Raw genomic sequence first — 17,283 nt, 5'->3', positions numbered from 1 at the left:
GGACTGTGGGAGGAAACCCATGCAAACACGGGGAGAACATGCAAACTCCACGCAGGGAGGACCTGGAAAGTGAACCCGGGTCTCCTAACTGCGAGGCAGCAGCGCTACCCACTGTGCCACCATGCCGCCCATAGGAATTATCAGCATGTTTCATTTATTGATGAATCAAATGAATGCAAAGAATCAATTCAATTAAACAGGTAGATAGAATTATTAAAGCAGTGGTTCTCAACCTGTGGGGGGAGCACGAAGAAACAAAAAGTGGGGAGCGAAGGAAGATGTGAAAAAAAGAAAACAAGAATCAAAAATATGAAAAAAAATCTAATGAAACCAAACCAAATTAACTTAAACTACATTCTGATACTAGAACAATAAATATAGTGTTAGATAAATGTCGATAAAAGTTAAGTAGGTATAATAAAATATGCATCTACATTTCAAAAAAATGTTATGGGGGGGCGCGATTAAAACTGTTATGAAAACTCAGGTCACAAATACTTAAAGGTTGAGAAACGCTGTATTAAAGTGAATCAAAATACTCACCACTTCCCTCCAAGGGACCCAGCCCTCGTTCCTGCCCATTCACTTTCTTCATCGCATCTGCACGTTCTCCCTGGATCCTAAGCAGGTTTTGTTAACTGGCAACGGGCCAGACTGAGTGAGTGCCCCGTGATGGACTGGCGCCCTTGCCCAGGTTTAGCTCTTCTTTCTGTCCACTCGGGCTTTCTGGGGTGGCCTGTGGACTTGAATTGAAATTGAATTAAGAGGCCTCACTAGACAGCATTTGTAATGAATTTTGCTCTCTCTACACCCCTGCAAAACACTGAATGGATTTGGAAAATGAACGCATGGATAATTAATATTGAACGAGCTTTAAAGTCCCAGCAAATTGGCAACAGTAAAGCCATTTTTTTTTCTATTTCTTTTTTTCATTTTTCAGAGTGACTAACTCCATGCCCAGAACAACCGCTGGCAAAGTATAAGATCATTATTTAGCAAATGAACCTCTATAAACGACTTAATAGTGGATTAGGAAATTGATTGTCTTTTGTTAACATAGATCCAGTGCAAGCCCAGCAAATCCTCTATTGATTTTAATCAGTTTCATTAGCAAAAAAAAAAATAAAAAAATAAAGCCACAAATTAAGCGTGTTTACTGAAATATTTGGGGCAAGTAGTCTTAAAAAAAGTCTACAGGCACTAGATAACCCGGTGATGCCTCAGAGCCCGCAGTCATGGGCATTACCCTCTTTTCCGGGACATCAATAGCTATGAATCAAGAATGGCCCAGGGCGAGTGTGCAGCCAAGCGGACAAGAGAGACTTTCAAATCAAAAGAATGGCAGTTTACATTTAGAACATAAGTGCAAAAATGTGCAAGAAATAGCTCGAATAAATCTAATAATATTCTGTTCTAAAACCAATCGGAGTCCTTGGGGTGCAAATAAATAAAGTAGAAAAAAAATCAATAAAGGTAAAATCCATCCATCCACTATCCAACCCACTATATCATAACTACAGGGTCACGGGGGTCTGCTGGAGCCAATCTTAGCCAACACAAGGCGCAAGGCAGGAAACAAACCCCGGGCAGGGCACCAGCCCACGACAGTTCAGGTAAAATCTCCAAATAAAAACCTTTCCGTGCTCTCTCTCTTCTCTCTCTCTCTCGGTCCTCAAGAGGATAAGGGGGGTCACAACGAATCCCGGCCCACCACACAGACCCAAGATGCCACCGCCTTCAATTACCACATCTCCCATAGTTCCTTGTATTCTTCCCAATGATGCCACCTCCACACCCCTTGCCAGTTCCTGTGGTCTCTCCCGGAGCAGTGTAGCAGACGAGATTATGGCCACAACCTCATCGACTCAGTCCTTGGTCCTGCTCCATCTCGGTTGACGGCAGGGCAGATGCTCTCCTTCCCATCCTTCTCAAACAAAACTTTCTTTTACTACTATCATACTTGGACATCTGAGGATCACCTTCTGGACACAGTTAAGTTGTGCAATACCACTCTGGGACAAGAGGGGGCACTGGCACTACCAGCTTCATCTCTTTCTTTTCTTCCACAGTACTGAGAAGAAACCCGATGAGGGAAACTGAGCTCCTCCCGTGTAACATATAAAGCCAGAAGTCCCCAGAAGATGGCGTCTCACTTTGGACTCAGTCTGCCTCATGACGGAACTCCCCGAACTCAACCTGCTCTCTGGAGATCCTCAAAATTGGAAGCTGAATTGGGTTAGTGAGGCAATTCCAACGCCTTTCTTCTGTCACGCCTTTCTTCTTTGGAACTTCTCTACTCGTTCAGACCTTAACACCACAAAGACCTCCCTCTTCCCTTTGCCAGCTCATTTCCTCTCATTCTACTCGACCTCAGCTGGCGCCCCGCTGCTAAACAGTAATCATCCATTAACATGTTTTCACATGCGAGCCTCACACCGGCACAAGGTAAGACAACGGGTTGTGCTAAAGCCATTAAATTCATTAATACACTTAACAATGAACCTCCCCTAGACTTGTTTTACCCCAAAACCATTAACTAATATTATCAAGCTTACTTAGTCCAATTTAGGACCACAAGAGAGTAGAAGCACTGGGAGAATGAAATGGAAGGCGATGATCCCAACTCTGCTTTTATTCCTGGGTTGGGTGTTTATTTTGAGTTCTTCCAATAAACGTTAAACTTAACACGTTTCTCATTGCCCATTCAGTGGTACGCGCATTGCTACGTGACAGTTAGCTGTTTGCAAAACCAAAAAGGTGAAAATGAGAAACCTTGAGGGCGCTGCACAAGAACTTTTGACAAATTTGATTGCGACATCAGAAGATTCAACTGCACCAGCAACAAGTCAGCTGACCAAAATTTCCGACTTGACAGAAATTCTTCTTAACGTACGACAACACAATTGTAAGTTGAGGTCGGGCGTCGTAGTGCCTCTCATACTGCACTTGAAGCTGAAATTTGGGTCAACTCAACTGCAAATCAGACTTAGAAATTGAGTCAAAGTCGCGCTACATTCTGCACTATGACCCTCCTAACTCTCGGGTGGGAGAGTCGCGGCGTGGAGATGCCTTGATGCATCTGGACTGGGTTAGCTCATCACCTCGAATGAATCCTGAATTGTGCTGTGGATGAAGGGATGATGTCAGGCCGTGCCTACATGAACTGAAGATGACACCTCACAGAATCATGGAAAACATTTACAGCCAAATCACCACAAAACAGAGAAAGACAAAAAAAATGTGCTGTCCATCTAAACCCAACTGAGATATGGAGACAGGATGGGAAATGAGTAATTCATGCAAGAAAACCACAAATATTAGTGAGATGAATTGGTGGTGCCAGGAACGGGGGGTCACAATTACGTCACCGGGCTATAAGAGACAAGCCAACTACAACGGGGGGCTAATGGTTACGTTACTGCAGGTAATGGCGACAGAGCCAGGGGGCACTTGCTTGATCACATTTGGAGTTGATGGTGGTTGCATAAATTTATGCTGTAAATTAATGAATGAAGAGTCAAAATGTTTATTTGATGATGTGTCATTGCCATATAATATCCGACTTTAATTATAGAATTACGATAGCATTCTTTATGTAAAATATCAAATAAGAAAAAAAAGGCAGACAGGCCAAATACTTTTAAGTGTGCGAGCACGAAACAAAGTCTTAGCCGTGGACTCGAAGCTCACCCATTCACATTTTAGCACTCCTTATTCAAATGAATGGCGCGGCTGGAATGACAAACACATTGCTGGGGGTAAAGCGTAACACTCTGAACAATGACAGACATAAACGAGCGTGCACAATGATTCATTGTATGGGCTTTGTCTGCAACGCTTCTGGCTGCTAGCATCCCAGGAATGAGTCACAGGGAGCAGCGCTTCATCATTTACACTTAATTCATGAAAGATACTATCAGCTGTTGCAGAAGATAATGCGATTGTTTATGCATGTGGGAAATTCGTCGGTGCTGAGAACTGCAAAAGCAAATCAAGACACAAACAAATAATCTGACAGCTAGGATGGAGCTGGAGACTCGGGTTGTGGATGGCGCCTCCTTGAGTACAGGCTGGGGAGACTTTCTGTTCACTCTGATTGAAAAAGGCACTATTAGATAGATAGATAGATAGATAGATAGATAGATAGATAGATAGATAGATAGATAGATAGATAGATAGATAGATAGATAGATAGATAGATAGATAGATAGATAGATAGATAGATAGATAGATAGATAGATAGATAGATAGATAGATAGATAGATAGAGTAGTAGGCAAGATTAAAAATTTAGATAGATAGATAGATAGATAGATAGATAGATAGATAGATAGATAGATAGATAGATAGATAGATAGATAGATAGATAGATATGAAAGGCACTATATAACAGACGATAGATTTACTTTATTTCAAGTGCTGCTTCTCAGAATTCTGCTCTTTGTTATCATTTTAGTTCCGCTAGCCAAATGGAACAAATCAGTCTGAGTCGTACAAGTAAATTGAGTTTCAAGTGGGGAAAAAGGTCAACGAAAGAATGACTTTGTTAGCATGGGCTGCTGAAATGTTATTTAAAAAGTCAGCACACTATAGCATGAGACAAAAGAATGTTTGATAAAGCACACAGGAGAGACGCATACTTTCAGATTCTGCTAATGAAGAGCAGATGTTTACGTCTTCTACTTGCCTCTGGTACCGGATTCAGAAATTCCTAAACTGCCATCTAATTGATTTAAGTCGTAATATTAAGTGCATGCATTATGCACATTTAAAGCTTATCAAGTTTTAAAGGCCCCAATACAATATACATATATTGTATACTTGTCCTGTTGCTTGACGCCAGTTTCTCAAGTCCGGGGATCACTTTGTGTTCTTCCTATGCTTGATCTCCATCGTTCCACCTCCTTATTTTGCTTTCACTCAATTAATTTTTGGACCTTCAGACTTCACTATAATGTAAAGTAATGAAGGAACTGTAGACACCTGGAATAAGTTACCAATTTGTTTGTTACACAGTACGACTTTAAAGGCCTGTCCTCTTCTCAACTCTTCTGATGTTCTTATAAAGGGTGATCTGCTACACTTCACCAACCTAATTTGGTCAGGGTTAAGATCAATTTCTGTTGGATCCACAAGTAGTGTATTTCGATGATCTCGCAAGTCTAGGCAAAGGGGTCAAGAGGCTCAAAATGTGCGTATGTAGCTTTCCACGCAAACATCAGGATTTATTAAAAAAAACTTTGACAGGGGAACGGGATTATATTTTGGGCAACACTGACCCATCCATATACAATATTTTGGACAAAATGGAAAATGAGGACACCCTTGATCGAGTAGGGAAACGCAGCCAAACCAGCTAAATGATGACTCGCTTGCATAATAATTTATATCACCCAGCTTTTATTAGAATCTGAGTTGACGTGATGTGGTGTGATAAATGTTTTATACCTCAAAATGCCAAATATGACATAGAGACCGTATTTGAGTTCTCATTTAAGAGGGCCAATGCTGCGTATTTGCACTGTTGAACTTTTTTTGTTTTATCGTCAGCTTCTTTAGGCTACCAGCTGTCACTTCATAGGGAAATGGACGACGGGTCAGCAACATGTCAGCCAAGCTTCACTCCATCATGTCAGCTGAGCTGGAAGCTTTTAACCAGCCAGTGAGGCACTACATTCACTTTTGAATGGTGCAGGTGCACATACATGAAATACATTACAAGTTTTTGCCAACATAACAGGACAAGTTGCACCCGTGTCCAGTTCTCCTGTATGAATGCTAAGTGGCACGGTTTCTCCTTTAAACCCAACAGACAGACACTCAGGACACCAGGTAAAAGCACCAGGAAGTATTTGAATTTTCTTTTCTTCTGGTACTGCGCCCCTAAGCACCACAGCCACAAATCTAACAGCCAATTAACACAATAATAATCACTATTTCTCTCCTTGTTGCCTACTACCTCCTGACTCTGGCTCACTTGCTAGGTTCACAGCAGTCCTTTATATATGATCCGCCCCGGAAGTGCTTCTGTCCTTCCATCCATGTGACAGGCTAGGGTCAGATGGAGAACTTTAGTATTCTTCAGTCCAGAACTACTTCTGGGCTTTTTGTCCCAGTGATTTGGTAGTACTTCCAGGCTATGGGTGAGGCATGACTCCCCTGGCAGCACTCATGGTACCCAGAAGAACTGTGTGGTATTAAACTATATGTCCCATGGAATCCGGGGCACCGGTACCCTGCAGGGAAGCTGCCATCTAATGCCTTGTGGGAAATAGTGTCCCAAATTCCCCATCCTTCCATTCTGGCCCCGATGACATCACTTCTGATTCTGGGCCCAATAACATCACTTCTGAGTCCGGCGATGATGACATCACTTCCTGTTCTGGGCCCAATATCACTTCCGTTTCTGGCCCTGATGACATCAATTCTGCTTCCGGCCCTGATGACATCACCTCCTGTTCCGGGGCCCGATGACATCACTTCCTCTGACCCACCTATAAAAATGCCATCTGTTCCTATGAATTCTGTCTTGAACTCAGTCTGTGAAGACCTTCGGATTGCTGATATTTGTTTCACATCTGTATCCAGTATAACTGGGAGGCTACCCCAAAACCTTGCTCTGTCTCCCTCTTATCTTTTCTCACCCTGATCCTCCACTCCTGACCGCTTATCCTTCATCACCTTGCGTGGACTCCTTCTCGTCTTTCTCGCGATTTTCCTCCACAGCTTTCATCGTCCTTTCGATCCTCGTATTTCTTCTTCTCTTCTACTTTTAAGTGCAGACTGATGGGGCAAACAGCAAATTCCCCCTTTTGAAATGCCATCTACAACACAGTGGAAGTGTGCGGACAGCGAAGGGGTCTGAGAACGCACCGAGACCGCCGTATTTATTCTATGAGCTGATTTCCCATTTTGATAAAGCAGAGCCTCCTTTTATTTCAAGCACTAGACGAGTACGTGTCATAATGTGATATTTATGTTGTGTTAAAGGGGAGCAAACATCCAGATTCCCCCCAATAATGGAGGGAATGCATTTGAGTAAAATCTTGTTAAGACAAAATTGGCCGTGTAATAAGGTTATGCTATCGTTTAGCGTGGGACTAATGTGCTCCTGGGATATTAGGCACATTTTTCCTGTCAAAGACGGAAACCCAGCAGTGCTTTGTCGTTTCCCCGAAACTCAATTTTTCTGTTAATTAGCAGCAGACATTTCTAAGTCTTGAAAAGTGCGGCTCCCGATACCATCTGAAGCGGGTATTTATCTGTTCAAGTTACACTGGCAGGACTATGTTAAACTTTTCAGTTGAACTCATTCAGTTGAATTTTTGGCCTATGTGGCCATGTGCAGGAATGACAGGACGGGCAAAGTTGGAAAGTTGGGACACCAACCGGGTCCATCCATCCATCCATTATCCAACCTGCTATATGGGGGTAACAGGGGTCTGCTGGAGCCAATCCCAGCCAACACAAGGCAGGAACAAACCCCGGGCAGGGCACCAGCCACCACAGGGCATACACACACACCCTAACACCAAGCACGCACCTAACCCTCATGTCTTTGGACTGTGGGAGGAAACTGACGCAGACCCAGGGAGAACATGCAAACTCCACACAGGGAGGACCCAGGAAGTGAACCCGGGTCTCCTTATTGCGAGACGGCAGCGATACCATTGCGCCACCGTGCTGCCCACCAACTGGGTCATCCCGTTTATTACAATACGTTTAAACTCTAAATACACCTTAAGGTGAAAAGCGAAGCAGCCGCTCGGGCACAAAATGCCCTCAACATAAGTTAAGGGTTATTTCTTGCGAGCTTACCCCTAACAGGAAAGAATGGTGGCTCCTTCTGGGTGGCCCGGGCACATACACTGGAAGGGGCGGGGCTAAGTGCCTTCACTGGGCAGCTTCTCTGAGCCGCAGGGAGAGATGGAGAAGGCAGTGCCCCCTCTCGCCCTGGCAGGTTATCACACACCTGTGAGGAGGTACACCAACGTGCATGCGTGACACTGTCTAATATTTTAATTTATTTTATTTGAGCGACATCCTCACAACGCCATTTAATCCGCCACCATTTTGTGTGCCATTTTTCATGTTGTTTATGTTATGTGTAACAGGAGACGAGAACATGGCGAGAGTGGGTGTGAGACCCCCCAGCAAAGGAGCATAAAGTAGGACAGTACTTTCACTGACCAGCCCAGAAGAAACTCACCCAGACCAGTTTACCAACCATTACCACCAGGAGGCTTTAGATTGGCTAACCCAAAACTGGGAAAAACTGCTTTTAACACTCAATATAATAATAATAATAATAATAATAATAACAGCAGCAACATAGAGTCCATATGCCATGTACTGGCACTTAAGGAATATCTTAAACATCACAATATGGTCAGTATGTACCTACACCCTGCACTATGCCAACAGCTGGGTCTTCCAACAACGGACAAGCGGCACAAGTATACACCAGACACGGACGTTGACAATGGAGACTGTGCCATTATGTGTGACAAAGCAATTCCCATCAACGCTAATAGTCTGGACATCACATTCCATGGCAAGAAGAGCAAGTCAGGTGTCTTCATCGATGTGATGATCCCAGATGACAACAACATCCTGAGCAAGGAGGCAGTGAAGATCATCAAATATAAAGACACAGACGCATCTGGAACACGAGGACAAGATTGGCTCCAGTAGTTGTAGGCACACTAGGAAGCTTGAAGACCGGGTTCAAAGAGCAGCTGGACAAACTCTTGTGTAGAGTCAGTATAAAAAGAACTCCAGAAGATTGCACTCCTCGACACGGCCCACATCCCACATCCTTTGACAAGTCCTCAGATGAACGGTGTGCTTGGTTTGTTTTCTATTTAAAGTTCTTTGATTTGCTCTAAAATAACACTTTCCTTCATATTCAGTTATCTCCTTGGCATCAATCTGGATTTACGGATAGCCCAATTGCACCCCCTGTATTCCACAACGATTATATAAAACTGGAACATAAATAGTTAGTATCTGGAGCTAAGCAGGGAACATCCCAAAATAAAATGCCAGTCCATAGGAGGGCACAATCGCATGTGCCAGCACTGAGCCATTTAAGTAACTCCAAATCAATCAGTGCACAAAGACTCCGGGAAAATGGGCAAATGCCATGCAGGGGGCTATTGGGAACGACTGGGCAGCTGTTCTAACCACCGTGGCACTAGGCTCCTCAAATAGGCACTTTTCATTTCTTCTTAAATATCTTCAGTTTTAGAAAATAGCAGCTCACTGTCACAGAACAGAAAATGGTCCCCACATTCAAAAATGAAACCTGGATAGATAGATAGATAGATAGATAGATGGATAGATAGATAGATAGATAGATAGATAGATAGATAGATAGATAGATAGATAGATAGATAGATAGATAGAGCACTATATTATATTACAGACGAACAAAATACCCGAGCATCACATGATAGATAGATACTGAAAGGCCTTAAAATTTTTATTAAGAAGAAAAGTAAACCTTTTTAAACTGAGAGGAAATATACCAATAATTATTTGTTAAGGATCTCTTTGTATACCACATTGTGAGTTCGGCCCTCCGGTTGTAATCTGACCAAGCTGTAAGGATCTCGCTGAGCTTACTCTTGAGCATGTAACGTACAGTCGGCCATGTGAACAGTAATCTTGTCTCAAATCTCACAGCTTGGATTGCTGCTGTCATAATCGGTTTGAGTTTCATGGTTTGTTTCAATGACGACAGTATTTGTAGGACTTGTTGTGTTGAAGTGACATTCGGCATCTGTCAAGCGTTGTAAGCACACAACCGGTTTCATCGATAACTTCACATCCAGCTTTTGAGAGTTTAAACATTCATAAACATCAAAGTGTCCACTACTGAAATCGTCACCTGTGAATCTAAGATGTTTAAGAGGCATTGGCGGTTGTCCAAAGGTGTAAAATATTTGGCCATTTCGGTACACTTAAAAATGACAACCGAACAATTCAGCGGCAGCCATCAACTCACATGCAGATCCATAGGTGAAGGGCTTAAGCATTTCACTCTTCTAGTGCTCCTGTGTAGTCTAATTATCTCCTGTACGTCATCAGTCCACACCTTGAACCTGTCCCAGTCATTCAATACATAAGACACAATGGATATCAAGAGTGAGCCTGATATGGCCGTGCAATATGTAACACAGAGAATGGGAAAGGCAGGCAGCATCTCTGGGCATGGAAACCACTCAGTAAGTGACAGTTCTTTGATCGATGGTGATCACCTCGATAGACATGTTAATGGGGATACGGCTGAAATGATAAAGGAAATGAGTACCTGAGAAATGTAAAGTTAGTCTTAAATACCTACACAATAACTATAATCGTAATAAACGAACAATAAAATAGCGGAGAAGCATTGGATTAAATAAAAAGGCTGCGGTTATCAGCAGGGAGACGTGAATCCCGTGGCAAAGCAAGGAAGGGAATGAAGAGACGGGACGGACGGCCTTATATAGGCAGGCAGCCAACAACGTGGGATGCGTTGGGATGGGGGACCCAACGCCGCCTCACACGGTGACTGAGCTGCAGGCTATGGATGTATATATGTACGTAAGTAGGATTCAGTTAGCGTTGGGAACCCGTGTACCAAATTTCTTGAGGATGGGCCCATAGGTAACAAAGACCGTTGGAAAGTTCAATATGGCGGTCAACAGTGGCGTCATACAACTGAAATAAGTATGTACATCGGTTTCGGTTAGCGCAGGGAAGCCGCCCACCAAATTTCATGAAGATGGGGCCATAAATAAAAAAGTTCAACGTGGTGGACGTTATCGACCGTAATGACCGTTACGCGTAGAATTTCGAAATGAAACCTGCTTAACTTTTGTAAGTAAGCTGTAAGGAATGAGCCTGTCAAATTTCAGCCTTCTACCTACACGGGAAGTTGTAGAATTAGTGATGAGTGAATCAGTCAGTCAGTGAGGGCTTTGCCTTTTATTAGTATAAATAGACGGATGGTGTAGTAGGCAAGATAAAAAATTAACATAGCATAGTTGGCAGGATTAGATAGATAGATAGATAGATAGATAGATAGATAGATAGATAGATAGATAGATAGATAGATAGATAGATGTGAAAGGCACTATATAAATAGATAGATAGAGTGAAAGGCACTATATAATAGATAGATAGATAGATAGATAGATAGATAGATAGATAGATAGATAGATAGATAGATAGATAGATAGATAGATACTGTAGATGGTAGGCAAGATTAATAGATAGATTAGATAGATAGATAGTACTAGATGGATTAAAATGTTAGATAAATGTCTGATGGTTTGACGATGGTGACGTCCCTACACTATTTAGACTTTCTGTCCATCTCCAGTTCTGTTTAACCTTCTTTTCAGCGTAGGATTTACGGGCAGAACAACATCAGCTCGTCCAGGGATGTTTCCTGCATTGTGCTCGGCACTGTCGAGATATGCCCCAGGCCCCCATGGCCCCCAATTAGGTCACCCAGGTGTTAGAATATTATGCCGTCTTTTGCATGAACAGGTCAGTACAGCTGTTATTTTCATTGTTGCTGTGACCCACTTTTCCCTTATAAGTTTCTTAGAGGCTCCACCACGAAGAGGGGGGTACAAATCGAGTGCAATCTGTAAAACTGAGGGGGCATAAACCCCTTGGCAGATCGAGGCCGATCATTAGAGCTTGAGGGAGAGGGGCTTCCAAATGGTTAGAAACACTGTGTTATGTAGAACACATGTTATGGTAAGCTTATGTTAGTCTAAGATTAAATAAATTGGAGAGGGTTATGCTAGATAAACATTTTTTAAAAATCCAGATTTTGGACATGATGAAGCTAAGCACAGGCATGTTAAAACATACATTTGAAAATGTTCCAAATGCTACTTTGGCTTGATATACGAGGAGTCCCGTAAGTCTGAAGTCAAAAGGAAAAATAACTAACTTGTAGGTTTTCTTCTTTGCAGCCCCAAGATGTCAGCGAGGGAGCGAGACCGAGTTCAGACCATCCTTCTCACAGGAACTCCGAGTCAGTGAGGGGTCACCTCCAGGTTTTACAGAACAGACCGAGAGATGGAGAGTCATTTTTATTTCCCCTGTGATTCAAGACTTGTGCACACCCTACTGATTGTTCCTTGTTAAAGTGGGAATGGATGGATGGATGGATGGATGGACACCCTAGTAAAGTAAAATACAGAATTAAAAGATGCAACGTCCTCCAATGGGTAGCCTCTTGAGTTCTGGGTCCCAGCTTTGAGTTCTGTGCCCGTTGTTCATGTGGAGCCTACACGTTGTCCTCACCGACATTTCCTTCCACATTCACAAAGGTATGCAGATTAGATTAATGGAGTGCCAGAACCTTATTCACAATACACATTCAATGACAGGTTGCCTCAGTAGAAAAATACCTCCTGGCCACTAGATGGCGCCAGCTCTATCAATCAATCAATATTTATTTCTATAGCACATTTTCATAAAAAACAAATGTAGCTCAAAGTGCTTTACAAAATGAAGAATAGAAAAATAGAAGACACAATAAAAGATAAACATAAGTCAACATTAATTAACATAGAATAAGTAAGGTCCAATGGCCAGGGTGGACAGAAAAAACAAAAAAAAACAAAACTCCAAAGGCTGGAGAAAAAAAATAAAATCTGTAGGGGTTCCAGACCACGAGACCGCCCAGTCCCCTCTGGGCAAAAGCTCTATGATACAATACAGAAGATCACGGTGTCCCTCCAAGAGTACAAAGGTCAGCTTAGGAGGACTTGACTTTGTAAGGCTAATGCAAATCTCAAGCATGCGCTAGGTGGCGCTGTAACATGGTGTACCCATTACAAATATAAGACCACTCCTGAACCGGGACACTTCACCAGAATGGGGAGATTCAGTGAATGCAAGGAGAGTTGAGTCAATGCAAGAACTTGAATGGCGCTGACAAAAAGAGAAGGAGATTGAGAAGAGCGGACTTGGCATTCTACTGCCTGGCACCTGTTGCACTCAGGATAGGCTCTGGTCTTCAGTGACCTTAAATTGGAGTAAGCCGTTTCAAAAATATTATTTCGGATAACTACGTTATAAGTAAACTAAGCATCACACCTTTCAGGCTGTCCCAAGGGACAGCTGGGTTTCTTGTTTTTCTTTGGTTTGTTTTCTTTTTAAAGTTCTTTCATTTGTGCTACATGTGTTAAATAACACTTTCCTTCATACTCGGTTCCCTCCTTAGCATTAATATCTGGATTTACAGATAGCTCAATTGCACCCCCTGTCTTCCACAAGGATTATCTAAAACTGGAACATAAAGAGTTAGTATCTGGAGTTAAGCAGGGAACATCCCAAAATAAGATGCCAGTCCATAGGAGGGCATGACTGTTTAATGCCAGCGCTGAGCCGTTTCAGTATCTCCAACTCAATCAGCGCACAAAGACTCAGGGAAAATGGGCAAATGCCATGTAGGGGGCAGCTCTAACCACCGTGCCACTAGGCTCCTCAAATAGGCACTTTTTCATTTCTTTGTAAATATCTTCAGTTTTAGAAAGTAGTAGCTCACTGTCACAGAGCAGAAAAAGGTCCCCACATTCAAAAATGAAACCACCTGCTGTGATGGAGGGTTCGACTATAAAAGGAGCCTGCCCACCTCAGCCAGGTGAGTCGAAGTTGGCAAAGCTCACCAGGAGAGGAGCGAATGACGCAAGGGGAGAAGAGAACTGCATTGCAACGTGTTGTGTTGTGGAGGAGAAGCCTGGCTGAAAGTAAATGATGAAAATAAAAGAGCTTTTTGAACCTGGGGCTTGTGTTGGTGTAGAAGTGGTCTGGGTTTGGGGTGAGGGATGCCCCCTACAGGTTCACATTGTTTGCTGAATGGCACTCTGTTTGATTTTCTGGTCTTGGGTGTTTCACTAATGCTTTGCCAAGAACTGCAAATAAAGTCCAACACAAGGCAGGGATCAACTCTGGATTAAGTGCCAGTCCAGAGTAGGGCACACTCATAAACACAAACACACTCAACCTGGATAAAATGCTGCTCTGTCTTAGAGCTCACACTTGTACAGACACACAAACCCTGATAAGGTGCCAGCCCAGCCTAGGATACAAAGTTATAAACACAACCACAACCACACTGAAGTGCCAGTCCAGTCTATGGCACTCTCACAAATACAACCACATTTAACCATAGATAAAATGCCAGTCCAGCCAAGGGTACACCCACACACACAACCATGAGCACACTTAAGTGCCATTCTAGTCTAGGGCACTCTTATATATGCACCCACACTCAAATGGGACAAAATGCCAGTCCATCCTAGAGTTCACACATGTATACACACAGAACCCAAGATAAGGTGCCAGTCCAGCCTAGGGCACAATCATGCACAAAACTACACTCAACCCTGGGGGAAGTACCAGTCTAGCCTATGGCGCACTGATAAACACAACCACACTCAACCCTGTCCAACCTATGGCACACTCTTGCACAAAACCACTTTTAAGTGCCAGTCCAGCTTACAATCACATTCAACTAAAAATATGCCAGTCTGTCCAGGACTCACATGTGTAAACACCTACAACCCCTGATAAGGTGCTAGTCCAACCTAGGGCACACTCATGCAGAAAACCACACTCGGCTCTGGAAAAAGTGCCAGTCCAGCCTAGGGCACATTCATAACCACAACCACACTCACCCCTGGATAAAGTGCCAGTCTGGCCTAGGGTACACTCACAAACACTACCACACTGAAGTGCCAGTCCAGTCTAGGGCACACTCATGCACACACCCACAGCCAACTTGGAATAAGTGCCAGTCTAGCTGAGAGCTCAAGTCTACCCTACCAGAGCCGGCTCGGCTTAGCAGTGTGGATGGGCGAGTTTTCAGAATGAGCTCTGATTGGCTCATGCTTATTACATAGTCCTTCCCTGATTGTTTCCTACCCATTACAACATCTCATTCTCTAATTGGTCACCGGTCACAAAAGAAACCCCAAATCCGGCACAGGGCATAATCGGGGAGCGCGCCTCTAATAGAATTTTTTGACGCGGGCGCCCCGTGTCGCTCTTGGCGGCTGGCAATGTCCCCCAATTCTTATTATAAGTGAAAATGGTATTGGGGACGGTGATCTTTTTCGTTTAAAGGCGCAATTTTTTTAATGAAAACGTGGGAATGTAGATGTAACTTTAGAATTAGGAAGCCAAAGAAGTGGTCTTACGGCCATTACAGAACCCTCACCACCTCAGCTCTGCACTGAATTAGGCGAAACGACTGCAATAAAGATGGGCTCACGTGCTGGTTGGCACTTCTGCGTCTGAAACTGAACGGGTTCAAGTAATGGATGGATGGCTATACCTTCTGTTCCTCCTAACCCCCCACCTTAATGCTGGCCTAATGTGCTGCGGGGGCTTTCCCTGCTGACTGATGACGTATTTCGCCTGGATCGCCATTAATGGTGCTGAACAATGTTTTCCAGATGTTCCAAGAGCGTTTTTTTGTGAGCAGATTTTAATGAGATTATGTTGCGGGGAGAGAACATCTCACAAAGAAGTCTTAGCGCACATTTGTAGGTTTAAAGCCGTTCGCATTAGCATAGCTATTGTGGCGGAGCCGAAGGGCGACAAAGCCAGGACTTTCCGTTTAAATGATTCTGAACGGAGTTGAAATTTCTTTTGTGTGGAAGACAGCCGTGCCCTTCCCCCTACAAAGCACCCCCAATCTTCAGGGCACGTCCACAATGGCCAGGCTTGTCTTGAAGATGGAGCGGTCCTCAGAAGGCACACACTCACACACTGCTAATTGTATTCTTATGAATTCCTTCACACAAGGTCGGCCGCAGTGGCAATAAAGATGGGAAGTGGAATCAAACGCATCTCATGATGTGACTCAAACCGGCCACTCGGATTTTAAAAATCCTCAACAAACACCAAAACATATTTTTTTCTCTTTGTAACTAGTTTTTTTTTTTTCTTTCTCCCCACAAAGCGCTGAGTAAGCCCTCCACGTGCGTCCGCGCTGTTTTCAAGTTCGTGACTCAGCTCAGCTGCTAACTGAAACGGTCGGCCCGGAACGAAAGGGCCGGTGACGTCATCGCTGAGCCCGTTCAAAGTTACCGCCGCGAACAACTGCGCTTGCTAAACCACTTTTTGTGTTTTTTTTTCTTTTTTTCTGCTTTCCCGTCTCACTTTTCTTGTTTAAGGAAGATCAATGGAATTACAGTCGCCGCGAACTGTTGACAAATGGTGGAAAGGAAATGACAACTCCATTGTTATCGGCAATCGCTCGCAATTTGCTTCATGTGCTAATAAATGTGAAAAACAACAGCCTTGTTCTGGGCTCACACCGCAGTGTCCGGCGGAGGTAACAACCCCCCAAACCCCCCCGACCAACAACATTTGAATGGTCACTTTTTTCTTAGAGAAGAGCTAAGAGCGCATGCAGTAAATCGTTTGTCGTCTGGTGTGGAAAGGCAACGAGCAAAAGCTGCGTGTCTGGGCAGGATCTTCGTGAAGGGGGGCGGTGGTATGGGCGGACTAGACAGCACGCCGACCGCCTGCAAGCCAGCAAGCCAGCATCCACCAGTCCTCCTCCTCCTCCTCCTCCTCCTCCTGCTCTCCTTCCTCCATCGGGGACAGGGTGCAACCCCACGGAGCAACGCGACTGAATACACGTGACTGAGTACACACACGCGCGTGTGCGCGCCGCGCGCACCCAGACATTTGAGCGTTGTTTACTTTGCCCTCTTTTCCTGGTTTGTGTTGATTTGCAAAGCACTTTGATTTATAGCGCCTTTAAGTAACGAAAGAAAGTGTTTGATACGATAGCAAATACTCCTAGCATTCTATCTACCCGGGTTTGAAAAATAGATGGATGGATAAAAATAATAAGCGAGGCTGCGGAATCTTATTAGCGCCCCTCGGGAAAAAAGACTGCGTTATTTCACGAAAGTATTGCAGTAGTCTGCAAAAGGATTTTGTTTTTCATAATTTATTGCGTTATTTTGCAATAGTGGTGCATTATTTCACAAAACAAATATTGCTTTATTTTGCAAAAGTACTGCGTTATTACTTCGCAATAAATTCCGCCACTCTATCTATCTATCTAGCTATATATATATAAATATATATATATATATACACTATGGGTGAGTCAAAATTTTGTTAACATTTGAATGGCGAAACAAGACATACTTCATATGTGAAAGATGATTTACAGGATTTTCTCGACATGTTCACCATCATGTTCAACACATATACTACATGTGGCACATAAATTGTCCACAAAAAT

Source organism: Polypterus senegalus, chromosome 12 (genome assembly GCF_016835505.1).
Source record: "Polypterus senegalus isolate Bchr_013 chromosome 12, ASM1683550v1, whole genome shotgun sequence".
NCBI lineage: Eukaryota > Metazoa > Chordata > Cladistia > Polypteriformes > Polypteridae > Polypterus > Polypterus senegalus.
The sequence above is the reverse complement of the archived record's forward strand: the minus strand, read 5'-3'. Positions refer to the sequence as shown.